The sequence below is a fragment of the Felis catus genome, chromosome F2, assembly GCF_018350175.1.
Source record: "Felis catus isolate Fca126 chromosome F2, F.catus_Fca126_mat1.0, whole genome shotgun sequence".
Lineage (NCBI taxonomy): Eukaryota > Metazoa > Chordata > Mammalia > Carnivora > Felidae > Felis > Felis catus.
Genome location: NC_058385.1, coordinates 12,998,253 through 13,025,062, shown reverse-complemented (window position 1 = coordinate 13,025,062; position 26,810 = coordinate 12,998,253). Strand labels below are relative to the sequence as shown.

General features: G+C 42.5%; 2 long non-coding RNA genes across 16 annotated transcripts in view; one reads left to right on the top strand and one right to left on the bottom strand.

Annotated features, from left to right (window-relative positions):
- LOC123383070 overlaps positions 1-26,784 on the top strand; it is a 279,873-nt gene extending 253,089 nt beyond the window's left edge. For 2 of the 9 annotated variants that reach the window (XR_006592364.1, XR_006592365.1), the window contains 2 exons: positions 12,309-12,433; positions 21,216-21,762. This is a non-coding gene — a long non-coding RNA (uncharacterized LOC123383070). Of the gene's footprint in view, positions 1-12,308; positions 12,434-13,469; positions 13,562-21,215; positions 21,769-24,174 lie in introns of those variants that run through there. The other 7 variants (XR_006592370.1, XR_006592367.1, XR_006592366.1 and 4 more) reach the window with 7 other exon arrangements.
- Positions 331-26,810, bottom strand: part of LOC109496003 — a 58,762-nt gene continuing 32,282 nt past the window's right edge. For 4 of the 7 annotated variants that reach the window (XR_006592359.1, XR_006592362.1, XR_006592358.1 and 1 more), the window contains 6 exons: positions 11,643-11,813; positions 5,493-5,616; positions 3,255-3,383; positions 2,601-2,729; positions 1,389-1,462; positions 331-945 (listed from right to left, as the gene is read on the bottom strand). This is a non-coding gene — a long non-coding RNA (uncharacterized LOC109496003). Of the gene's footprint in view, positions 946-1,388; positions 1,463-2,600; positions 2,730-3,254; positions 3,384-5,492; positions 5,617-8,938; positions 9,046-11,642; positions 11,814-26,810 lie in introns of all 7 variants that reach the window. The other 3 variants (XR_006592363.1, XR_002151749.3, XR_006592360.1) reach the window with 2 other exon arrangements.

The window sequence follows — 26,810 nt, the reverse complement described above, 5'->3', positions numbered from 1 at the left end:
CATTATTCTGAGTAGATGGTCTACAGCTCCAAGTCACCCAAGAAAGAGGTCCTCAAAGGAGAGTTCAAAAACCATCGACTGAAGAGACAGATGTAAAATGCAGGAGTCCTGACTGCCTAATGTGTTTTATACCTCCAGGGATATTGAAAGAGAGGCTTTACTTTTACCCTCAGCAATTTAAAAGACCTTGTTAAGGTACAGTCTCCATAGAAACCTCAACTTCACACTCTGCTCTCAGCCTCTGTGCCTCGGAAGAATATCCTCTTAGACACATGCTAATGTTGTCCATGGGATGAATGGCTTTCCATATGTTGTGAAAAAATTCTTGAATCACAGCAAACTCTTTATTCCTGTTCTCAAGACACAAGTTTTAAAAGAAAACTTTTAATTTGAGCAGTAAAGAATCTGTATATTTTCTGAGCGGGAAAGATTTGTTTTGTTTTGTTTTCTAATTAAAACTATGAACATCTAAGCATCAGCACAGTGTGGTTGGTACTTAGATGTCAGAGTATCGGAGTTATAATCCTCATTATCGTTAGAAAAAAACTCAGCAGAGGCTCTCAAACCTCCTCAGCCTCAGTTTTCTGTCTTGTGAAACTGAGGAGTTGAGCTTGAAGTTTTCTTAGATTCTTCATCCATTAAATATTTTATGTCCCTGCAAATTAAAAAAAAAAAAAAAAACCAAAAAACTCAAATTCTGGACCATTCTGGCACTAGAATGTAATATCCCAGTGTTAAATGGACCAGAGCACTGGAACAAGGCCTTGCCTACATAAGACTTCCATCCGTGTCATCAGGACTGCAAAGGTCTGGTTGTATGGAATATGTCAGGCTTCCCCCGAAGTTTCTCTTCCATCCATAAGGGTCGAGACAGACGACACACACCTCCTCTTCCAGCAGAGATTACAAGTGGAAAAGGGCTCTTCTCCTGTAGACCTCATAGCCCTTATCAGGGATAAAGAGAGAGAGCTCCTGAAATGCACTGTTCTATCACTAACACACACTCTGCCTTGATTCTGGATAACCAAACTCATTATGCCTTTTTTTCCCTCCTTGCTAGTCAACACTAAAAGCCCTAGACTTCCTGTCATTCCTCATCCATCTTCCAGTCCCCAGCCCTGTCAGACCACATGGTCCCTTTTCTTTTTCCTTTTCCCGACCTCTCTCCACCTCTAACTCCAGAAGCCCTTCCACTGTGTCCTTCAAAGCTCATCATCCATTATTAGCAAAGTCCTGCATGTTGTCAGCCTTATTCCTAAATGTTCCTTTCACCTTCTTTGTAGAACAAAAGCCCGGATCTCATGAAGATACTACTTCCCCGTAACACTTTCAAGAAACACTTTCTCCTACCGTCCTTGTACTGTTCAACTTGGAGATGGGGTAGATACCTTTCTTCTTCCTCCTTTCCACCTTTAGACCATTCTCCTTCTCTTTTCTCCGAAACCTGCCAGCTTGGAAGATCCTGTCATAAAAGGATAACGCTTGTAACTCTTCATTTTTGCTGTCACTGCTGGACCCTTCTTTACCCTACACATCTCAGTGTCTCTAGTTCCTGCATCACTATCATCCTCCCTTAGGATTGAGATTCTCTCCTGACTTAATTCTTGGAAATTTCCATTTATAACCCCCTGGTCTCTCAGCCTTTTGATCTTCCGTCCACAGCGACCACACCCACCCACTGGGTCGCATCCAGTCCCTCCCATGGAGATATCCTAGGTCTGTCTTTACCAATAACTACAGAACGGGACAGCGGGTTCTGCTCAGCCCTCAGTCTGCAGCCCCCATTAAATGAGAATTGAGCAACTCTGGTCGTCAGTAAAAACCTTACAGCAACACCAGGGAATAAATGCCCAGGAACTTGCAGACACTAATCTGGCCAAACGACTTCTACTTGAAAAGTAAAAGATGGAGGGCCTTTTTGTTCCACATGAAGGAGCCCACGTGAAAATGAATATCAATGCCTATTTGTTTTATTTACACCACTGTTCTCTTAAGGTAATAAAATACATGACTCTGTAGTATCTACCCACATTTTCCACAGGGTCACTTAAAGAAATCAGCAACCAAAAATAAGTAAGTAAATAAACAAATAAGGCAGAAGGAATACGAGATCCCAATGTAAACAAATAAAAATAAATAAAGGTTGCAGCTTCCGTAGTAAAGTCAACTCCAGAACATTGTGCTTTAGATTTACCTTTGTAAACAGTCTATATGGCATTGACTTAGTGTGTACCCTAAGGTAAAGTTATGATTTTTTTTAGCTTAGTTTAATTTCAATTCTGAATGCAAGTTATTATCAAAATGCAAGGGATTTCATTTACCCAGGCAAAAGAGCACTATTCACTAATTACAGACTTAATGTTAAATTAGATCCTCTTTCTCTGCAGCAGCAAAGTAATCAGATGAGAATCCCTTGCCTCTATTAAACATTTACATTAGAACTGCCTCGTTACTCCAGGATTTGTTTGGGTAGCACTATCAGAGCTTCTGAAAGGCTGTGGAAAACGCACTTGGTATTTCGTAGGAGATAGGTACCCACTTAGGGCAATCCTGACGTTACAGCAGGGTACGTGAGTGCACGGGTAGATCAAGAAACGTACCAGGTGCTTCTCAATGTAATTCAGCACAGTGGATCATCTGAGCACCCGTAATGAAGGTGTTTATTCTCCATCTGCCTCAGGAAAATATTGCAAAGGGCGTTCAGTAATCTTTGATACATCCACAATTAACTGTTATGGAAACAGAAGGTTATTTAAATTATTATAATCTGAGTTTTAATCTCATTTTAAAAAGCAAGAAATCCATTTAGGTTTCCATCGTGCCCGCTGACAGTACATTTTCTGAGGCTTCTTTATACAACACAAGACATGAGATTTGAGAGACTATGAGGTTTTTTGCTTGCTTTAAACCCTGGTGGTTCACAGTCGGGTGGGTGGCACCCTGCCAGCCATTTCTGCTTAACAAAGGAGTGAACATAGCCCGGCTCTGTTTTCTGTATTCCATCCCATGCGGGCATACTTGAAGGGGTAATTGTGGGCCAGACAAGCGACAGATGGCATGTTTGCACCAATGAGATGTGCTCGTGCAGGAGGCTCCTTCCTCACAGTCAGACCCAGGAAATGGGCCACGGCTCCATCTACATATGAGATTGCTCCAGGAGTACAGACAGACGTAGGGCACAGTTGCTCAGATGGACTGGCTTGGCATTAACTCTGAGTTTGGCAAAGGTCAGGGATGACCCACATTTGACTTACCATAGTTCTGAGTAATCACTGGACATTTCCTTTCTCTAGGAGATGTCCCAGAACCTTATTAAAACTATTTCCCACTGGAACCAAGAACGCCCAGCACTGACTTTTCCGTTGTTTGAAGTCAGATTACTCCTGAAAAAAGAAAAATTAAGTTGATTTCTGGAAGGATGAAATCCTCCCTTACAAGTAGTTTTGGGGGAAATCTGAGAATGGAATCCTGCTTTGCTTCCAATTCCCCCGACTGTTTTGTTGGCTTTCTACTACAATCCCTCCCATCCTCCGACCTGCTGTATCTCTTCACTTCCTACCCGACCTGCATACTGTTCTCCTGATTTTATAGGTAAGAAAGAAAAAATTCCTTAAAGACAGCAACTGGTATTAGTTACCATCATATCCCCAGTATCTAGCACAATGCCAATAATATAATAGATGCCTAATAAATGCCTATTGAATAAATTTTGAAAGGCTTATAGGATGATGAGAAAATAAGAATTAGGACTGTCTGTGTGGCATAATGTATATCCCCAAAAGAGAGAAGGCATGTTTAGACAAAAACTCCATGTGTTAGATTGTTCTAATGGTGGTCCCCAATGAATCATACTTCTTCCATGACCACACTCCTTTGCGACATCGTTGTAGCTGCTCTTCCTGTCAAAAGGTAGAGTCTATTTCTCCGTCACCCCCTCCTTGAATCTGGCTTTGTAAGTTTTTGACCAATAGAGCATAAGGTAAGATATGTTCTGTCAATTACGAAGTGGCGTCCTTAAAACATTTGGCAAATTCTGATCCTGCTTTCTTGGAAGATTGAAGCCAATACATTGGGAAGAATCTGGGTGTAGCCTATTAGGGCACAAGAGGCCATATGGAAGAGAACCAAGCCGCCCTAGTCAACAGCCATCGCCACTGCCAGACATGTGAGTGAGGCCCCAGTCAAGCCACTCACAATCAGAAAAGGAACCACTATGTTGCACAGCAGCAAAATCACGAGAAATAATCAGTGGTGCCCTCCTGGGAGGCAGTTGTCCAGCAACAGATCGCTGAAAGGCTCCATGCTGGCCAGGCTGTAAGTACCTCTCCTCCCACCACCAATGCTTGAAACCTGTGCTGCTCTCTCACAAGACTACAGCTACTCTCTAGGGGCGCCTGGGTGGCTCAGTCGGTTAAGCATCCGACCTCGGCTCAGGTCATAATCTCACGGTTCGTGAGTTGGAGCCCTGCATTTTACTCTGTGCGGACGGCTTGGAGCCTGGAGCCTGCTTCAGGCTGTGTCTCCCTCTGTCTCTGTTCCTCCCCCGCTTGCTCTCTCTCTCTCTCTCTCTCTCTCTCTCTCTCTCTCTGTCTCAAAAATAAATAAAGATTAAAAACTACAGCTACTCTCTCAGGCTCAGGGTATTTCTCAGGCTTCCCCAGCCAGCCACTGCTCAGAAGCCACTTGCTTTAATCCATTTTCCTAAGCGTCTATATCTTTGCCTCATACCTGGATCTTCCCTTTTTTCTAGCTCCCTCTGACAAATACGTTGGTTGGGTGGTCTATTTGATTTTCATTTGAAATTCTTCCTCATGAACCTACTAGTTTGTTCACCCACCCTGGGTTGATGCAGTACAGCCCACAGAGGACCAACCTTCTTCACATCCACCCATTTCTCATTGAATCTGACCAGATTCCTGGGACACACAATGCCCAGGACTACTGCTTCTTTGGACCAGTAGTTCAACTTGGGATATTTTAAAGAAAAAACAAATGTGGAAAATGATAATTCACATAATGGAAAAATATTATGGAACATTATCTTGAACACAAAGCTATTCCCTCTCTCTGTATTCTATTAGGGCTTTTACTATTTGTAGTAAGTTCTTAGACTTAATATCCGCAAAGTCTCTACAGTGACTTCCAGGAAGCTCTTAACCAATTCATTTCATTGTTATTTATTATCCCAGGAGTATCCGTGTCTGTTTACTTGGTTCTGTGTGCTCTTTGCAAGGTGAATGTCCTTTCACCTGGGTCTAGAGTCTTCTTCTGTGGGCACAATCTTTTCTCATTAATTTTCTATATACTTTGGAAATATTAGTCATTTCAAGTTCTTTTTTAGTGGGAACTTTCATTATCTGGTTGGGGTCCCAGATAAAAATGACAATGAAACCCTTCCAGAATTCCAAAGTTCCAGAGTTAGTGTGACCACTAAGCTGCCCCAGGGGGCTGCTGTCACGTGGGTTTCTGTTTCTCAGTCATGATCACTGCACCTGCAGAGTTAGCCATTGTGCCCATGGCAGTCTGCCATGGTAAATGGCAGCAGATTTCACTCTTCTGCTCTTCCCTGGTCACCAGCTTCCTCTCCAGGCCATGGGCTCCCTCCTGAATATTCACCTGCAAACAAGATCAAGATTTGGGCTCTGAACTGAACATTAGCCTTTCCATTTAGTCTTACCTATTGACTGCCACTCTCCAGAAGTGACAGAGGCTGAAAGCTTTCTTAGAAAAAAAAAAGTGAGTCACTCAGCAGCAATGATCTTCCTTTAGAGACATCATACCTCTGTGTCAACAACAAAGGACAGGGCATGGCTCAATGTCCACCAAATTTAAGTGCATCTGGTAGAGTGCATATTGCTTTTTAATTTAAATTTTAACATTTTATATCATAACGTTAATATAAAATAATTCTTAGGAAGGCACTAGCAGGGATATGCCACAGGGATGGTTCAAGTATAACCTTATATTTACTTGGCTCTAGAATTTTGATGTTCTGTGAAAAGAGTATTTCTGATCATTTTAAAATGAGGGCCACATAGGGGCACCTGGGTGGCTCGGCCGGTTGAGTGTCCGACTTCAGCTCAGGTCTGATCTCGCATCGCAGCTCATGAGTTCGAGCCCTACATTGGGCTCTCTGCTCTCAGTGCAGAGCCGAGCCCGCTTCGGGTCCTCTGTCTCCCTCTCTCTCTGCCCCTTCCCTTCTCCCTCTCCTCCTCTACCCCCCGCCACCTCCCTTCCCCTTCCCCCTGCACGCTCTACCAAAAATAAATAAATACTACCCAAAAATATTTGTTTCATAAATAAATAAAATGAGAGCCACATAGAAGAGGAATAGGTGGGAGAAAATGAAAAGAGCAGTTTCTGCCCTTCTCACCATCCCAAGACCAAACCAGAGGAAGATGCCATGATCTGTAGCCTGTCTGATGCCCACATTTGATCAGACCTCCTATAAGGAGGGGACACTGAGAAAATGTACCAGAGAAAGTGCAGCAAAAAGTCCCACCTAAACAGACAGACACGGAGCGTCTGTCCCCAGAGCAAGGGCTCCCATCCTCAGGGATTTTGACATTTGCTGGGGAACCAAGGGTGTGGTAGAGTGAAAACTGCATGCATTTTAGATCTGACAGATTTGGAGGCCTAATCCAGACTTTGCTGCTATCTCACTTCCGATTCGGGGCCGTGTCCTCATATTTACAATGTTGCCTTGCAGTGTGTTGTGAGAATGAGGATAAAAATGTAAGTAAAGTATGACATACGGGAGATGTTATTGCATCTATAAATAATACTATGAACTAATCAGGTTGTAGTGAATGTAATTCACAAAACTAAGATACATCCTTTAATGATTTCTCTATAGCTTTTTTCTTTTAGTTCTTTCAGGCTGCTGGGATATTTTTCTATCATACCTGCTTACCCAGCTTAGTTTGTCAAAAAAGAAGTAGCCCAAACAAACTACACCATTATGTCACTCCAAAGCCCACTTCCATGAAAAAGCACCTGAATTCCTTGTTCTCCAAGATTCCACTTTGTTCACAATAGTGCCCCAAGGACCCCAAGCCTCCATACCCAGGGTCCACAACTGGTCCTAAAGATGCATTAAGGACCAGACTATTCTGTGCTAAAACTACACCCAGGGATCACTATGACCCCAGATTCTGAAGACTATTCCAGAGCCTTCCCGAATGTCTGCAGCTGAAATCGTAACAATGGCATTAACAACCACCACGGCATACTGAGTGCTATGTGTCAGGCATTGTAGTAAACGTTCTATGTTCACCATCAACTCTTATCCTCATAATAACTTATGAAGTATTATTACCCTCATTTTACAGACAGATCATTTAAGGCTTAGACGGGTTAAACCACCCAAGATCACACGACTGGATAGCGTTAGAGCCAGGATTCAAATCCAGGCCTTTCATGCACATCATATGTGTGTTTCAAACTTTTTCCTCAGCAGCAAATGCTTTTTATCTGAGTATTATTCAGATCTCTAATAAATAAACCTTGCAGACCCAGTTGGTGTGTTTTAACTAGTGCATGGATGCTAAGAGATCCCCACAGAGCCCTGAGGTCTGTGGAACAAAGTGAAAATCATTCACGCACTAACCTGCCTGCAAATGGTGTGCAGGAAAGTACTTTGAGGAGAATCGAGTACCACAAAGTTCGTCAGGACAAATCTGAAGGAACGGAAACGGAAGTGCTGCCATGTTGGGAAGCCGGGTAGCCTGGATGGTCTCCCTGCTGTTCGCCTGCTCCCCTCCCCTTCCATTGGGCCATTTCTATTGATAGCAGAAGACCCCTTCACCTAGCTTCCAAAGAGAAAAAAAAAAGTGTGGGTCATCCACCTTCCCCTAGTTTGGCTACCGGAGAAGAGACTGTCAGAGAGAGGATCAGGAATAAGAAATTCTCCCAAAGAGTCGTTTTGGCCTTGGCTGGGTACCTACACATGCCCCTCCCCCAGGGTCCCTGTGACGGTCCGTCCCAGCAGAATCACCGCTCAGGAATGGGCCGGCGCGTCCCGCCCCTCACCTGCGTTTTTTCAACTTTGCAGGTGCAGCACCAACCTCATACCGACTCTGTTCGCGCCAACCTGCATGGACACTGCTAATCTTTTACTTGACACCTGTCACCCATGTGTCTGGGCAGAGTCTGTTTCAACTTCTGCTCCCACTTCCGTTGCTTTTCTCAACGTCAGCCTCATGGACTTTAATGTGGGAAATGGTCATTTTCTCAAAAGCTGGAATTTTCAGATTACCTTTCAGAACTGTCGGTTACTGAAAGAGGCTTTGATTCTCAGCGCTGGCCCAGAGGAGTTCGCTCTGTTTATTTGATGAACGCATAAAAAGGCCCTTCTCCATGGTCTGTTAATTAGATATGTTTTGGTGGTTACTTTATCGAACTGGGTTGGCACTCACCGTTCTCAGTCTAGGGAAGCTGCTGCCCCTTCTTCCTGTGAGTGACAGTCTTTGGAAAACAGTGATTAAATGGTGCAAGCTCTAATAGTTCATGTGCACACTTGTAATTTTTTTATAATTGCTTTCTTAAGGTAATCTAAACAAATTACAGGTAAGAGAGGTACAGCTCTGCAGAGAAAGGAATCTAAAATGAGTTCACAGTCATGCCTCATGCGATACATACATTATAATCTCCTTCTCTAGTATTCCCCCCGCTAAAGCCAGCAAGTGCCAATGTTTCAGATTTACTCAAACTGGAAGATGTAGAGAGGAAATATGTGCAAACACAAGGTACACAAATTTTTAAATTCTACTCTTTATCAGTGTCATACGCTTTAAGATAGACTATCTATCTGGCTCATTACTAGGGTCTTTTTCATAACTTTTAAGCAATTATCTCCTGGGAAATATCAGGACTCATTTAATAATCTTTTTCATGTACCCTAGCTGAGAATCCTTCCAAGACGTTCTGCTCTGCCTACCTGTAATCCACATCTGCTCTGCAAACAACTGTGACTGCTGGCTTGAAAAATAAGCACCAACTTGGATTCTAAAGTAGCCAAGTGATTTCTTCATCAAGAAACATAAACTGAAAAGGGAAATATCAAACCCATTAAAATTGAACAGAACTTTAAAAATATTATTTTACTTATAGAAAGGAAAAATTCTGCGTTGGAGTAAGAGAACTATTTTAGCAAGATGAATATATGTATATATTTGTAAAGAATTGAGTAGAACCCTAAAATAAGAATCCAGAGACAAGTATTCCTATTGAGAATTTACTATACATTTCACTTAGGATCTTTGCCATACTTTAACGTATGGGTCTCCTACCACATTTAAAAAATTATTTGAGACATAAAATTGAAGATAAAAGACATTTGCATCTACATGAATTCTAGAAAGAACAAATCTAATCCACAGTGCTGGCAAGCAGGTCAGTGATTGCCTGGGTAGGGGAATGGGGGTAGGGAATAGTTGAGGAGGAGCCCAAGTGCATTTGGAGGGTGATAAATGTTCTATGTCTTGACTGCAGGGGAGTAGTTTCATGGGTACATACGTTGGTCAAAACCCACTGAATCATTCACTTAAAAGGTAATTTTTTTTTTATTGAATATACATTACCTTCCGTAAACATGAAAAAAAAACCCCAAAGGTATGCACATTTCAAACATATACACTTAATATATAATAAATACAACAAAATATATATTATATATATTCAATGTACAGTTTTATCTTGTATTTATTATATATTTCTTTAAAAACATATATATATATATTTAAACCAAGGATATCTCTAACTTAATTTTGAAAAGCATATATAAAAATCTTCCTATGTCCCCAAATTCTTCATATTTATTGTTTTCATGTCTTTATCTTTTTCTGCCATGCTCCATTACTGACCTCTACTGAGCATTAAGTGGATTTTACAAGAAAATTTATTATAAATCCTTAATAGGTATCCTTTCTACCAGTTATACTGGTTACTGTTTCTCAGCAATACTTATATTTAACAAAACTATTGCATCTAAATGATATATTTCCATGAGAATGGCTGGTGGAGCTATCTGCAGGATCAGAATCACCATATGCTCACTGGAGGGGCTCAGTGGACTTAAAACTTACTTGCCATGGGCTGCGGTCTACTGAAATCATTCTCTCATCTTTTTCCAATGAGCTTTAAATTGTTTTATTATACTTTTAAAATATATCTCCTGTCTTCAAAAATACCGGATCTGTATTAGTTTCCTATTGCTATTGTAACAAATTACCACAACGTTGATGGCTCAAAACATTTATAGTTCTGGAGGTCAGAGGTCAGAAATGATTTCACAGGGCTAAAATCCACACGTTGGCAGGGCCATCTTCCTTTGTGGAAGCTCTAGGGGAGAATCTGTCTTTGCCTTCTCCAACTTCTAGAGGCCACCTGGCTTATGGCCCCTGTTCAAAGTGCCCCACTTCAACCTCTGCTTCCACGACCGCACCTCCCCCCCCCCCCACTCTGACATTCCCACCTGGCTCTTATAAGGACCCATGTGATTGCACTGGGCCCATCTAGATAATCCAGAATGATCACCCTATCTCAAGATCCTTAACTTAATCACATCTGCAAAGTCCCTTTCTCTGTGGAAGGTAACACACTCACAGGTTTGGGGGATTGGGAAATAAACATCTTTGGGAGATCATTCCACCTAGCACAGTATCCAAAATCTGCTGCATGAGATCTCTCCTTTTTAAAAACAAAATGGACTTACAACAAAAAGCAAACAACCCAATTTAAAAATGAGTAAAGTATTCAAATAGACATTTCTCCAAAGAAGATATGCAGAGGACCAAACAAGCACATGAAAAGATGCTCAGAGTCAGTAATCATTAGTGAAATGCAAATCAAAGCCACAATGAGACATCGTTTCATACCCACCAGGGTGACTATTTTTTTAAAAAATGGAAAATAATAAATGTGGACAAAGATGTGGTGAAATTGGAACCCTCTTATTTTGCTGGTGGGAAGATATGGGGTGCGTGCAGCCTCTGTGCAAAACAGTTTGATGATTTCTCAACAAGTTAAATACAAAATTACCCTATGACCCAGCAATTATACTCCTGGACATATGCCTCAGAGAATTGAAAACAGGTGTTCAAACAAAAACCTGTATGATGTTCATAACAGCACGACTCACAACAGCCAAAAGAGGGAAGCAATGCAAACATCCATCAGTGCATGAATGGATAATCAAATGTTGTACATGCACACAATAGGATATTATTCAGTTATTCAGTCATAAAAAGGAGTGGAGTACTGATAAATGCTGCAATATGGACGAACCTTGAAAACATTACGCTAAGTGAAAGAAGCCACTCCCTAAAGGCCACGTAGTGCATATGATTCCGTGTATTTGAAATATCCAGAATAAGCAAATCCACGGAGACAGAAAGAAGCTTAGCAGTTTGCCAAGGGAGGGGGAGGGATTTCCAATTGGGGTGGTAAAAATTCTGGAACTCGAGAGTAGCAATGGTTGCACGACGTTATGAATGAGTTTTATGCCACTGAAGTATACATTTAAAACTCATTAAAATGGTAAATTGTACATTTTGTGTATTTTACTACAGTTTCTAAAAACTATGTAGAATTGTTTCTTAATTCGTGTCTTTCAAAATTTCTTTTCCTAAGCACTTTCATACCTGTATCTCATGGTTCTCGCACACTTCAAACCATTCAAGCTCTGAGTCAGTTTTTTCTCCACATGTAAGCAGCAGAGTTGCCTCAGCAACCTATGGGTGGGGTACTCAGGTGTAAAATGGGCTGTTTGCAGCTTCCAGATTTTCACACGAGAAGGGTTTCAAGTCTGACTCCTGTAGTGACACCAAGGTTATTTTCCATAGTGAGTCATTGCATGTTTAAGTGACATTCTAATGCAACCTCCCAAATCATCAGCAATGTCGCTATTGGGTGAATCAGTGATTTTTTTAAGGATTGAGAAAGACCAAGATCATTTTTAAAGAGTCTTTCTTTCTCAGACACAAGCCACCATTCTGAGCTGACCTTGAGGGGAATTACCAGTCCGGCGAGTTGCACGCAAAATGTTTACACGGTGCTTCCTTCGGGATGCAGAGAAAAGTTGCTCCTTGAAAACCTAGCCTTTTATCTATAAGCAAAGTTCATAGATTATAAAACTACAATTGCACTTTAATAAGGAGTGGATAAAATTGGGCTCTGTGGAAGATGTGCAGCTGAAAATAATGTTATATTTTGTATTAATTTGCCTTTTTGTGCTTGTGTAAATCCAGCTGGCACAATGGGCCTCCTGAGCATTTAACTAATAGTGTGATTATCTCCATTTCACTAAGGAAGAAGTTACCCCGGGGGAAGCAACGAAAGGTCCAAATATCTGGCTTCTAACAGCAGGGCCCGACTTCGAGAGAACATCGCTTCCAACATATATTCTGTGAACATCAGCCAGGTTTGCTTTTTTGTAAGTAAGAGTTTCTAGAATAAGTTAGAAAATATTGAACAGTATTTCAATGACCTTCTTTTGAAGGTTGACCATTTATATGAATCTATTAAAGGTTCTGAGTATTCCTATAGTAGAGAAACTTGCTAGATTTTGTTTAGCCTAGCATATGCTTGATTCTAGAATTTATTATGACAAGTAACACTGTTTGCAACCTATAGGAAATTTTATTCCAAAGGACTCATTAGAATTTCTTGTACACCATTGGTATTTATTTTTGTCTTGCCCTCAATGATTAGCCCATAGGAAGTAACACGATCTAATGCAGTGGGGAACCTGGGAACTCATTTTCACTCGCCCCAAATAGTGTGTTATCGTCTGCCAATTATGACTGCAAGAAGGTGAATCACATTAATATTGAGTATAAGAATTATATTACCATCATTAAATTCTACCACTAATTATACATTTAATGGAGAGAGCAGGTGTCCATAAAAGCAAGAAAATGAACAAATACCCATTCTTCACAGGACTCTCGTGAGCTATGAGCTACTGCCAGAAAGCATGTGCTAGGAGTCATGTCCATAGACCAGGACTTCTGTGCAAAACCGTTTGGGGCAGGTGGCCAAGGGGGACTCCTACTCCAAGACTGACATGCAGGGACTCATGGGAAGTGGATGGCTGAGAGTATTACGGAAGAAAAGGTGTCCCCTTGACCCTCTCCTGCAGCAGTGGTTCAAATTTTCCCATCTCTGTGAGGTCAAGACCCTACCCTGGATAGAGTAGTGTTTCCATCATGGTGCAGAGGCTGACAGCAAAGGGAGAGGATTGGAGGGCTATGTGTGTGTGTGTGTGTGTGTGTGTGTGTGTGTGTGTGTGTGTGAGAGTGTGTGACACCACGCACACTGAAGCACTACTAGATGTTCACTCCTACTCCTGGTCATTTGCCTAATTGAAATCTAAAAATAGGTGGTCACTGTAAAACAAATAACTTGTTAGACTGTCTTCAACTAGGTATCTCCAACAACAACAACAAAAAACCCTTCTTGTTTCACAGTTGTGTGCATAAAATTCAGTGTGCAGCTTTCTAACCCAACACTCAACAGTAGCAGTTGGTTTTCTCCAAGGATCATGCATGTAGAGATAATTGTAAGTAAATATAAGCATTTAGAGTAAACAAGGTTAAAATCATACACTTAAGCTGCGTGACAAATTGGTATGGGCTACTAAATGGCAAGACCAACAAAAATAAAGCATTTTTTAAGACTTGTGAGATCATAGAATGAAGATAATTTGATTTTACTTAAAATACCCACAGCTCCCAAAATGCGCTTGAAGACATTCCCAGCTACCACAGTGTACTCATGGGGATGTTGCAGGACATTTTAAGTGTTCAGAGGAAACACAGTGCTGCTGGACATCTGCCAGTCACCCTGCAAACTACTAGCTCCAGTCCATTCACATTTTCAACATCAGACTGCGTTACATTTCTTTAGACACTGTCATATCTTTGCAAAGCCATGTGGCTGGCGGTTACTGTGACAAAAACCAAGTGTCTCAACAACAAGCAGCGTGGAACAGAAAATGAAGGTGGAGGTGTCTAGTCTGATTCCCAGCTAGTTGCAGATCCTTCTAGCTCCTCCAGCCAAGGTTGAGAACAGGAATCATTTCTTATTCACCTTTGCACGACGTCCAGTAGGAATACAATGCCTCGCATACAGCACGTCCTCCATAACTATTTGGGACATGTTATTACTAGACAATGCAACAGAACATAGCACATCACCACGGTGCAAAGTACTTAATATTTTGTATATAACAATGGTGAATGTGTTTTTGCAAATCAAAGCCTGTGCTAAGGAGTCTGTGGGGAAATCATTTTGTCCATATGGGATGAAGCAAGAGAATCCACGGAGTCTTCTCTTCTGACCCACCTGAGATACCATAAAGGCCACAGAGTTCCTCAAACTGTTAGAATAATGTGTGCAAAATAGTTTCGTAAGTGAAAGAGGAAAGGCATCAGCAAATAAACCCCTCGAAGTTAAGAACAGGATAAAGGAGGCACCAAGTTTGTTCCAAATGTTCCAAATGTCCTAGGCAAAAGAGAGACAACATGAAGCCCCCTGGGGAAATGCATAAAGAATGAGAGTCACAGAGACCCCACTATGGAAGGGGAAGGATGGGGAGGATTTAAGAAACATTGTTAAAAAGTAAAAAGTAAAGCTGTACATGGGTAGCTAGCTTTGCAGCCACATCAGGGATGATCAAGAGGGAAGACCAGCAGGGGGAAGGAGCTGACCAAGAAGGAAGCAGCATCTAGACTGAGGCTGCCCTGGTTAAGAAGAAGAAGGAACTCAGCACAGCCCTACTCAGGATGGGAGGGTAGGAAGAACGGGGCCACACTACGCCATCTGTCGCCATGATCAGTGTTTCCCCAGATGTAGTAAGCAGAACACTGTAAGCACGGGAGTGGGGTTAGCTACTACAGAACGGGGATGTCTTTTTCATTGTCATGGATGTACGAACATCCCATGCACTTTAATATACATCTAGCATCAGACCCACAATTTCACAGTATTATTGCCAACAAGAAGGCAGAAGTAGTAAGCATTTTTGTTACCCACCTGACATGTAGGGCATGGACCTCAGGTGAGCCCCAGAGCTGCTAGGTGGGTCTGTCTGAACTCATGAAGACAGTAGACAAATGTTGGAAATCGGGTAAACAGTCTTTATGATGATTCCCCAAGAAATTGGCCCTGGCTTTTCTCAAACTTTGTAAGGCCTTGTTATGCAAAAAAAAAAAAAAAAATTAACATGCAAAACCTAACTTTGGCAGAAAGAAACTTGTTTGCTGGTGCATCTGGGCAGGAGAGCAGTTGTTTGGAAAATTGCACAGGGAACAAGTAAAATACTTCATGCCCAGTCATCTAAAGGTACAACTCTCCAGATACGAAAGGGTGTGTATGGTAGTAATATCAGGCTTCCCTATATTTTGAATACCTAATGTGGCACAGGTGTAATTAGGAAAAAAACTTTCTTTAACCATAAACTGTCTTGTTTTATACCTAATCTTTCTTTTTGCCACAAGGAAGCGTTCTCATTTATTAGAGTAAGTTTATCATTTCGAAGGAATAATATAATGATGCAATTCAAGATGAAAAATATGTTTATTAGTTCCTTCCCTGAAGCGTGATCTTCAGGAAAAAAAGTTTAAGAGAATAATATTTCATGTTATTATTTTCCCACACTGATTTTCAGCAATTTCCAAAGTATTTTCTGTTTTTAGTGCTCTAATCCACTTATACCCTCCTCAGGGAAAAAGATGATCAAGGAGTATTTCTTGGTAAAGGCTCTGGATTTATTCCAGCTTGTTTTGTAATAATAATAATAATAAAAACATTCTGGAGCATATTCGTTGGTAGAAATAAGGCCGGGATGCTAGGAACAAGCTTCTTTAACAAGAGCATATTCCATGTGTAGAACTTGTTGAAATGCTACCGAACTGAGTGTTGAGAATTACTGAGAATGCTGTGTGTGTGTGTGTGTGTGTGTGTGTGTGTGTGTGTGTGTGTAGAGAGAGAGAGAAAGAGAAATATTCTCACTCAATTAAAAGAATGTGCATTTACTTTTAGGACTCGAAACCAATATTGATTTCTAGTCTTCTCATTTATAGCTAAATCATTTTCCCCAAGGAGAAGAAAATAACACAAGAGAATTTGTTGATATAATGAATTACTACTGAGTTAATAAACAGCTAGGAAATAAACCCATGTCTTTATGGGTACAAGTGTGATTTATTAAACACAAGGAAATCATAAGAGTACCCTCAACTCCAAATCCAAATGGATGTGAAAAGTAAAAGCAGCAGCTACCTACAGCATTTAAAACTAAGTTCAGAATTCACTTTAAGAAATGGCTTAGAGTATAAATGAGAATTCTAAAACATGAAAGGACCCATCATCACCAGTGGGTATATAGAGAAGAAATTAAACACAAGATTGAAAATGGTTTGTTCTAAAATGGGATCATAGGGGCGCCTGAGTGGCTCAGTCAGTTGAGCATCTGACTGCTGGTTTCGGCTCAGGTCATGATCTCATGGTTTTTGAGATGCAGTCCCACATTGGGCTCTGCAATGACAGTGTGGAGCCCGCTTGGGATTCTCTCTCTCCCTCTGTCTTTCCCCTGCTCATGCATGCGTGCACATGCTCTCTCTCTCTCAAAATAAATAAATGTTTAAAAATGAGATTATTAATGAAGGGTGGTAGGAGCTGAGAAGAGAGAGATCACTGTCCAGAGAGCAATCGAGAAGGCTTCACAGAGGAAGTGGCATTTGATTTGGATCCTGAGAAATAGGACTTTGACATGCAGAGATAAGTAGGAACTAGAGAAAGAAATTCTAGACAGAGGAACCACAATAAGCAAAGAAACAGAGAGATAAAAGCATGGAATGTATAGCCTTCAGGAAAATTATACTTAATTGTATAAAGTATATGTGAGACAGTAAAATGCAAATTAGGTCAAGCCCTTTCTTCTGCTGATTAATAGTTGCGCATTTAAACTCAGGTGTTGTTTCTTCAGGGAAATCACACTGCTCAGTTGGTTGGGGTTCCCTGTACATGCTCTCCTCACTCCCATATGTTTCTATCAAAGCACTTACCACACTTGGAAGAAGTTTCTCATCTGTCTGTCTCTTTTATCTGCACACTCTAGAACGGTAGGGGTGGAGTTGGTCTTGCTCATCAGCAAATCCCCAGCACTTGTATAGAGGCTTTTACAATCTGTAATCATCATTTGTGAAGGGGAAGGAAGGAGGGAGAAAGGAAGGAAAAGGAAAAAATGATAGCCGAGGCCATATCCTGGAAAGTCTGAATGTCAAATCAAAAAGTTGAAAATTCAGTAACATGGCATTGAACGTTTCTGAGCTGGAGCCTGGGAGGTGGGGTGGCTGGAATGATCAAACCACAGGTGGAGGGTGATTCATCAGGCTGTAATGCAGAGGATGCATGGGGTGGTCCGGCTGGACCAACCATCACACACCGCATAGCTTAGTCAAGTACGTATGAGTGGTTGATCGACTCTTAGGTGATGGAGAAGTTTTGTGTCTTGTGTATCCACAGACAGTGAGTTTCAGGATCCTCTATCTTCTTTAGCCAGTGGACTCTATCTTATGTCTCTAGAGATGTGAAAACGCCACCAGAGACTGCTTGGTACTATATTGAGAGAAACCGCCTCTTCTGGAACAGCTGATTTTTCATCAAGGATAAGCATTTTTGTCGAACTACAACCCATTTAAAAAGAGATGGCATGTAATGTCATATGGAGTTAAATGGGGTTTTTGAATTGATTCAGCTCATAGCTCCTGAGGCCGTGCACAAAAGGCCAGATTTGAGGTAAAGCCTAGATATAAGCCCAGCTCTACCATTTATTCACTGATAACTGTAGGTGAGTCCCAGAGTGTCTCTGATCTGGTTCCCTCATCAATAAAGTGGGGGATTTAGTACAGGAAATCATTAACATGCCTTTAGAGCTACTGTGTGGTAAACGTATTATTTTACAGCATTACAAAATGAGATATTTACAAAAGCATCACAAATTGCTAAAAGGTATACATTTTTTATGGCCATCTTAAAAATAAACCAATGTGATGTGCTCAAAAAGGAAGACATTTACACAATTTGGTTGAATTCTCCATGTTGATGGTAAAACCGAGTAGTAATGGAATTGTCCAATGATATTTGCTTTCAGAATTTAAAATGGGGTGAAAAAAAAAGAGCCAGCTAAAATTTAATAAGCAGTCACCACCATTGTTTATTGAGTTGGGTTTATAAAAGTTGAAGACATGAAGGTAGAGTGTTAATAAACTTCAATGTATATAATATAGATACTAGCTGATTACTACTGACATTTCCAGTTCTCTAAGAAATCTAATTAGTTGCCAAATGCCTTAATCACAGTCAGTACAATTAGCCTGATTTTTAAACCCTTTTTCCTCTAAAAGAATTATTACATTTTTACTAAGACTCAGTTTCATTGTTCCAATCATATAAGTAAATATTTCTTCCCTCCAAAGTCAGAAGAACACTGTAGAAAGAGCATGTTTCTTGAACAATAATTGCCCTTTTTATTCTTACTTAGAAATGGTCAAGGTAAACATACGTTATTCACTAACGAGCTTAATTTAATATTAGTTTAAGGTCTTAAAGTTAACTACAGGTCTAGAAATTACAAAATTCACCAACATATTAAGCCCTTAACAATTTCATGAGGTTCACCGGATTAAAGGATTTTCATAATTGAAATTTAATTGGACCAAGCACAATTTTATATTTTTTTAACATTAAATCATTTGCCATTACAGTAATAACTTATTGGGCCCATAGAGCTAATATGGATTTTTTTTCAAATTTTAATCACAGAAATTATACCCAAGTCTTGCCTTACCTAAAATATTAAGCTAATAATTTTTATGAGATAATAAGCTCAGAGAAAAATATGTAGAGGTTTTATAAGCTATGATTAAATTACTCTTATGTGATGAAAGAGTCTTCTTTTTAAAAAATGAACCTCAAAAATGTGTGATCCATTAATTCCCCAAGTTTTTTGAGAGAAGTTAAAAATGGAAGAGGAAGGAAAAGAAGACATGAGAGAGAGCTGACTTCAAATATGAAATCATCACTGTTAAAAGCTAATTACCTTCTTCCTTCACAGAGAGGAAAGGTGTGCAGGGAAGACCAGTCTCTCATTTACACACACACTCATACACATGTAGTCACTCACACACACGTGCATACACTCAGACAAAACACTTAGGCGCATACACAATAAAGTAGAAGGGAATCTCCTGTTTTAAATAAAGTAGTCTCTCTTTTAGATCAATAAGGCAGATGACCCCTCTGACGGTTTCTTCCCATTTATATTCTAATGTACATCTCAAATAGACAATCATGATTATGTCAAAAGTTTCTCAAAGTGGCCATTGCAACTCCCATTCAAACATGGTGTACTTATGCCAGTTGGAGAGATGTGCACTGAAGTTAAAGCTTTGAGGGAGCAAGTGTTGGTCCCAGAGGGCCAAACACACAGAAAATCCCATGAGAACTGCACAGACAGTAGGAACGGTTCTTGAACAACTTCTACAACTTGTTGTCTCTGGAGTATGCCTACTGACCAGTCATCACTAATTAGAAGCCCAAGGAAATTCCCAAAAAATAGGCAGAAGAAACTAAAGAAAACATTTCTCAAGGATACAAAGATAAGACTGAGGAAAGTTCTTACACAATTTTGAGAAGGTGGCCCAAGCCAAAGTTTGTCCAAAGAACGTCAGTCTGATGAGAACTGAACTCATCAATCCTTAGAGTTGGCTGGAGGATGGACTTCTGGAGCCTGTGCCCATCCCTCCCTTAGGACTTCCTCCCTAGACTCACAGGAGAAAGTGAGGAGGGCATAAGGTCATACATGGAGTGGAGGTGTTCGTTTATCAAGGCATTTTACCATCGATAATAATGTTCATATTTAATCAGATAATGAAAGGATTCAAACTTATTTGAAAATAAACTCAGCAACAGCAAGATAAGAAATCAGGAGTTCAGACAGAACCTGGGTCCCAGCAATTCTCACAGTTGAAGAGATTCCTGAGTGGAAGACTGTGGTGTCCCCAAGGGAGCACCCACTCACGAGTCAAGGGCCCTGGGCCTCAACAGCCAGGGGTTTCTCCAGTACTGTTGGCTATTGACCCCCCCAGATACCACAAACCACCTTGACAGTCTTAGAAGGGAGTCAGAAGGGAGAAGTCAGGGGATATTGACAGCATTTGAGGGACTCAGCCGAGTGATTTTCTGCAAAGCAAGGAACTAGTTGGCATTGGACAGAAGTAATGCCTATCTATCTATCTATCTATCTATCCATATAGCCATATATATATAATGTTTTATCTGTTTTTGAGAGAGAGAGAGACAGAGCGAAAGAGGGGCAGAGAGAGAGGGAGACAGAGAGTCTGAAGCAGGGTCCAGGCTCTGAGCTGTCAACACAGAGCCTGACACGGGGCTCGAAATCATGAACCATGAGATCATGACCTGAGCCAAAGTCAGATGCTTAACCGACTGAGTCACCCAGGCACCCCTTTAATATATATATATATTTTTTTAATTTGAGAGACAGAGAGAGAGAGAGAGCATGCATGAGAAGGAAAGGGGCAGAGGCAGAGAGAGAGAGAGAGAGAGAGAGAGGGAGAATCCCAAGTAGGCTTCATGGTCAGAGCCAGCCAGTTTTGGGGGGCTCAATCCCATGACCCTGGGATCATGACCTGAGCAGTAATCAAGAGTCAGGTGCTCAGCTAAGTGAGTCACCCAAGCACCTCTCAAAACATTTTTGAATGGGTTGGCATAGTGAGGAGAGAGTCTTACAGTAGCTATTGATGAATAATATGTTAGTCTCGATAAATTAGCAATTTGAGTTGGTTCAGTCTTATCTCCCAGGAGCAATTATTTCCTGGAGTAAGCGGCTAAGTTATTTTTGCTTGGCCTCAACACTGTCTAGTATGCTTTCTCCCAGAATTGTTTAGCACAGGAACAAAAACAGTCAGTTTGGGTTTTCATGCTATACGACCCCATAGAGGTTATGAGATTTGTACTGCCCGTCTGCTAAGCCCAGCTCCTTAGCTAATGCGCTGTGTGACCGAAGCCACTGAATTCTCTTTCTGTGCTCTCCTTTGTCTCACCCGCATAATTACAGCTTATATTTACTGACCTGTTCCTACTGTATTCCACATGATGTTTTAAGTGTTTTACTTAATTCTTTACAACAGCCCAGCGGGGAAGACAGTTGAGCGCTTTCGCCAGGTGAGGAAACAAAACCAGAGAAGTTTAATACCTCTGCCATCACGTCACGAGAAAGTGGGAGAGCCGTGATGTGGCCTAGGGTGGCCTTCAGAGAGCTCCCAGTTCATTGCTTTGTGGACTGCCCCGCTACAGGCTTGCGGGGAGGACTGGATGAGATAATAGGTGCGAGACGCCTGGTTCCTGACATGTGATATGTAATTGCTAAATGCGAGCCGCTACCATTAAACTATTAAAATGAAAACTCCGTGAAAGTGCAGAGTTCGGATGAAAATAGGATGCAGACATTGCTCTGTCTCGATTTTGAGATTTCAGAAGGTGCAAAGTATAAAAGTCGTAACCATTTTTATAAAAAGAGGAGAAAAACATCCCCTGTAAAATAAAAACAGGTAGCATACGTTATAGTCATTCTTGCTGCACCAAAGGATCAGAGATTACAAGGTTCGAGGAAAGTCATTATTATGCACCACTCTGCTACCCCCCCCACCTGAGAGATAAGAAAGCGTCTGTCTTGGGGCGCCTGGGTGGCTCAGTCGGTTAAGGGGCCGACTTCGGCTCAGGTCATGATCTCGCAGTTGTGAATTCGAGCCCCGCGTCGGGCTCTGTGCTGGCAGCTCAGAGCCTGGAGCCTGTTTCAGATTCTGTGTCTCCCTCTCTCTCTGCCCCTCCCCCACTCACATTCTGTCTCTCTCTCAAAAAATAAATAAACACTAAAAAAAAAAAAAGGAAAGGAAAAAAGAAAAGAAAAGCATCCGTCTTCCAAGTTGGAATAGAGGATAGCACACCTCCATGGGACGTATCCATATCTGCTCTCTGTCCTTAACATTTAGTTCTAAACTACCTCCCCTGCGCAGTCTGAAAACCCCACTGGTTAGAGCAGTGAGTAAATGCCTTATCCTGTCAAGGCAGCTCTGCCCCCAGGATATAAAAGTCTGAGGCACAAGGAGCCACAAAATCCCGTAGGAGGTGTCTGTGTCTCTGTGACAGAGCCACATGATGGTGATGATAACAAAATGTTCAGTGCCCTCTAAGGGTTCTGTGTCTGTTATCGTTCCCTCGGCCCTATGAGATAGTTACTATTATTGCATCCCCTGTCAAGATGAGTAAACCGAGGCATAGAGCGAAGGTAAGTGCTTGCCCTGAGTCAAACAGCTAAGGAAATCGCAGGGCCAGGATTTGGACCGGGCAGCTCGGCTCCAGAATTGCGTGCTCATCATAACGTGGCAGTGCTGCTGTGGGAACCTGGTACACCTCAGCTACCTTCAATATGTATTGAATTAAATACATATATTCAGTTAATCACAGCGGAAGTTTGCTGCAGGCCGAGAAGAAAAAGCAGAAGCAGGGATCGAGGTAGATCTTAAGAGACGTGGGGAAAATTAAAAGGCACAGCGTTGCTCCTGTGGATGTAAGAGGAAAGATAGAGCAGAGGGCAGCGGTCAGGGCGCCGGCCCAGGGCAGGTACACGGAAAACAGGAGTTGACGGGCTGATGCTGAGTGTCATGAAGCCATTGCTCTTAGTGGGAACTTCCTCATCAAGTGACCTAATTGTCTCTCTGAAGAAAACAAGAGCTCTTGTTCCCAACTGGGTGACAGGGGCGGTGCAGTGGAGCACAGAGCAGACAGGGCTGTGATGGGCAAGAGTGACGACAGCCCAAGTGAGCGAAGAAGCCAACCAAGATCTGGGCAGGACAGGCTTGTGGAAATCGAGTGTGAAAATGAGAATCAGTGTCATTTGTTGCTGCCTTTTTTTTTTTAATGTTTATTTATTTTTGAGAGAGAGAGAGAGAGAGAGAGAGAACACGCACACGAGTTGGGGAGGGGCAGAGAGAGAGGGAGACACAGAGCTCGAGGCAGGCTCCAGGCTCCAAGCTGTCAGCACAGAACCCAGCACAGGGCTCGAACCCGTGAACCGTGAGATCATGACCTGAGCTGAAGTCAGACACCTAACCGACTGAGCCACCCAGGCGCCCTGAGTTGCTGCCTTTTTTGAAGAGATGTGTGCATATACCTATTTTGGGGTAGAAGCTGAGCCCCAGGACCTGAGTGGCAGGTACCCCATGCTTCAGAGAAAGGGGAAGCCAGCTCTGGGTGGAGGAGGAAGAGGACTTTGACAGTGGGGAGAAGGCAGTGGACAGAAGTCAGGAGCCCCAGGGAGAGCTGGGGGAGGAGGCACAAGGGGAGCCCTGGAGGCCAAAGCCAGCAGCTGACCGACTTTACAGGAGAGCGTCAGTGCCCAGGGGAGTTGCTAAGTTGTCCCTGCCGAGCGAGACCGCCCTCCTCCATCTCCAGCGTGAAGTCCTCAGAAAGGATGCAGTGTGCGCTAGTTGGCCCTTTTCTGCTTGGCCACATGCCTGGGCCCGCGGGTCACAGCCAGTGCTGTGCAAGACTCAGCCAGTGTGGGACCTGGAGGCGCAGAGGGTTCATGTCAGCAGCAGCCAGGTGATGACTGGCCTGCTGTGAACAGCGCTCAGAGGCTCGCCGCAGGGTTCACAGAAGCCCTGCTGGAAAGGAGCCTCGCTGGCTGCAGCAGCGACCCAGAACACCCCCCCACCGACTTGGCCAAAGAGCAGCGACCCAGAGCACCCCCCACCGACTGGCCCGCCTTTGGCTGCTCACAGTCCTACCCCCTGGGCCGCTTCCTGAGATCACCTCCCACATGAGCTCCGGGCACGCAAGTCTTGTCCTGGTTCGCGTGGGGGAAAACCCAAAACTAAGACAGTCTCCATGGCTTTTGTGTGAGTGGACTGTGAAGGCTTCCACAGCAGGAAACTGCCCTGAGTGCAGCCTGACAAAAAGCAAGCTAGATGGGTGCCGAGCCTCACGGACGAGGGGAGTGGCGTCCGGGTGGCTCTGGGACTCACGGGCGAAGATGCACGTCCTGCTGCCTTAGCCTCCCTTCCCTTATTCTTTTTGTCTCTCCATCAGGATGTCTGGCTGCCTCTGTCCTCTGTCCTGCCAGCAGTGACACTGGCTGCACAAACAGCCCGGTTAAAAAATGGGCAAAAGAATTTGAACGGGCCCATCACAAAGGAAGACATGCATGTGGCCAAGAAGCACATAGCAGTTCTCAACATCGTCAGTCATGGGGGAAACGGGCGTTAACACCGCAAGGAGAAACCACCGCACGCTCACTGGAGTGGCTAAAAGTCGAAAGAGTAGCAGGAGTTGGTGAGACTATTAATGGTACAGCTCCTTTGAAAACCGTTGGCAGTTTTACAAAAAACTGAACAAATGCTTACGGTTCAGCAACTCCACTCAAGAATTCCACCCAAACAGGGGCAACTGGGTGTCTCCGTCGGTTAAGCGACGACTCTTGATTCCAGCTCAGGTGGTGATCTCATGGTCATGAGACTGAGCCCGATGTCAGGCTCTGCGCTGACAGTGTGGAACCTGCTTGGGATTCTCTCTCCCTTTCTCCCCGCTCCTCTGCTGCTCACGTGCTCTCTCTGTCTCTTTCTCAATCTCTCTCTAAATAAAGAAACTTTTCTTTTAAAGACTTCCTCCTGAAGGTAAATGAAACATGACCACCAGAAGATTTATACAAGAATGTTCATAGCAGCTTTATTCAGAAGAGGCAAAATGCAGAAGCCATCCAGGTGCCCATCAGTAAGAGAAAAGGTAAACAAAGGCTAGCATAATTATATAAAGTAATAAACACAGATGAACATGAAAATATTGGGCTGAGCAAGAAGGGCCTTATCAAAAGACAATATAGTAAGTACTATGTGAATGTCTAGGACACACAAAATTAATCCGTATAGTTGAAAAATGAAAAAGAATGATTGACTTGTTGTGGTAAGAATGAGATTGAAAAGGGGTAACAGAACTTTCTGGTGTCAAGGAAAAGTTCTGTATCTTGGTGAGTCTTGAGTTCCACGACTTTATGCATCTGTCAAAACCCACAGAATGATACACTTAATATACATATATCTATGTAAATTTTACCTCAGAGGCAAAAAAATGAGCCATAAACAAATGATGAGTTCTAATTAATGATACATATAATGAAGTGTTTAGCGGGAAATGTACTAATGTCTAAAACTTACAGTGAAATGCATTCAAAAATGGTTTAATATGTGCCCAGACACATTACTTCAGTAGGGTCAGAAAATGTGACTTACAAGCTCTAGGAGTTGCTTTATGGTGCTCACTGTCCTCTTTTCGGTAGCTTTGGAATTTTCCATAAAGTAATGTTCAGAAAATCAGGAATGACAACCAAAAAAGAATACCTGCTTTTATTGAGAAATTACTTTGTGCCACGCTCTCTGTTATCCTTATAGCTTATTTTTAAATTCTCTCAAAATCCTGAGGGTGGATATTATTATCTCCATTTATCCTCAGGAGAGAAAACTGACACCCGGAGAGGCTCAGTGAACTTTTCCAAGAGCAAATGGCATAAGATAAAATGATGCAACTTTGGAAACATTCTGACCGTTTTCCGTAAAACTAAACAAGTACTCATACCCCAGAAATTCCTCTCAAGAAATCCTTTCCAAGAGAGATGGAAACATAACGTCCATGAAAAAGACGCATACAAGAATGCTGATAGCAGCTTTGTTTATAGTGTAGAATCCAAATACAGGTCTTTCCCAGTTTAAGCTCTTAACGTTCATGATATCCTGGTTTAAAAAAAAAAGGAAGCCTATCCTCCATCCTCAAGCAGCCGTTGCTTAGGTGGGCAACCGGGTGTGTATTTACAAAAGAATGTGTGTCTGTCTGCTTTTCTTGGTTCTAACATCTCTCTTGATCATGACTCTCAGACGGGGCTAGCACACGAGGCTAAGGGTGAGGAGTCAGAGCCAAGAAGATGAGATGCCGTCTGGGAGCCAGGAGAGTGTGAGCCGGGCAGGCTGGCAGCACAGCTCTCCGATGTCTGAGGAAGCCGGGGAAAGGCTGGCCGCAGGGCCCTGTGGCGCCCGGGTCAGAAGGGCTGAGCAGCCACACGCAGTGGCCAGCGCAGACTCACGGTGCCCTGAGGCCAGCAGGAAACCACACCAAGAGGACGGTAGGGCTCAGACCAATCTAAAGTCTACGGCAAGAGTTTGGGCCGCAAAAAGAACTGGGTGTACAACCATAGGACCTAGTGGTTGCTGTTGTTTAATAGATTTTATTTTTTCTTCTAAAGCAGTTTGAGGCCCACCACAAAATGAAGCAGAGAGTACAGAGACTTCCCACATATCTCTTACCGCAACACAGGCACAGCCTCTCCCACTGTCAACATCCCCCATGGGTTTTGACAAACGTATAATGGCATGTGTCCACCACTGTAGTATCATACAGAGTAGCTCCACTGCCCCCCAAATGCCTGTGTTCTACGTGTTCCTCCCTCCCTCACCCCAGACTCCTGGCAACCGCCGATCTTTTTACTGTCTCCATAGTTTTGCCTTTTGCAGGATATCATCTGGCTGAAACTGTACAGTAAGTAACCCTTTCAGATTGGCTTCTTTTAATTTTTTTTTAACGTTTATTTATTTTTGAGACAGAGAGAGACAGAGCATAAATGAGGGAGGGGCAGAGAGAGAGGGAGACACAGAATCCGAAACAGGCTCTGGGTTCTGAGG